The 487-nt window shown below is 37.2% G+C and overlaps 1 long non-coding RNA gene across 1 annotated transcript; it reads left to right on the top strand.

Annotated features, from left to right (window-relative positions):
• On the top strand, positions 1–409 carry LOC106944509 (uncharacterized). Its single transcript, XR_001424352.1, has 2 exons — positions 1–77; positions 197–409. It is a non-coding gene; the product is annotated as an uncharacterized LOC106944509 (long non-coding RNA).
• The last annotated feature ends 78 nt before the right edge of the window (positions 410–487 follow it).

The following is a 487-nucleotide window of genomic DNA, read 5'->3' as shown; positions in this document are numbered from 1 at the left end:
TGGCCGAACATTCAAAGTGTATCTTACTCTAAATATTCTTGCTGCTGATAAAGCTGATGGGAGCTCCTACGAAGTAGGTAAGGACATATCCAGGCAGGTTTGATTCAACATTTTTGTTACAGAATGTTCTGGATGTCATGTCATTGTGGTGCTGAAACTGATTTTTCTTTTTTTTTTTCTTTTTACTGTGTTCTAGTCAAAGGCATACCAGCTCTGGTGGAAGTGACAGGGGACATGTCTTTGCACCACTTGGCTCTGAGTTGTGATGAACTCACTTTGTCAGTTTGTGGGACATCCGAGGAGACCGGTTTGTCCATCGCATTTTATGATGTCCGAACCTTTATAAACAAGGTAACTGCTTAAATGTTTGTTTTAAAAACTCTACCGTTAGTATTTTGTGATTAACAAAGTAAAAAAAAAAAAAAAAAAATTGTGATGGAAATTTGTGTGATCGCCAAAACTGTTTCTTGGAAATATTTAAGCACAC

The sequence above is a fragment of the Poecilia latipinna genome, unplaced genomic scaffold (genome assembly GCF_001443285.1).
Source record: "Poecilia latipinna isolate Pla-1442-1.1 unplaced genomic scaffold, P_latipinna-1.0 Scaffold12907, whole genome shotgun sequence".
Taxonomy (NCBI): Eukaryota; Metazoa; Chordata; class Actinopteri; order Cyprinodontiformes; family Poeciliidae; genus Poecilia; species Poecilia latipinna.
This window is presented reverse-complemented; position numbering and strand designations above follow the sequence as displayed.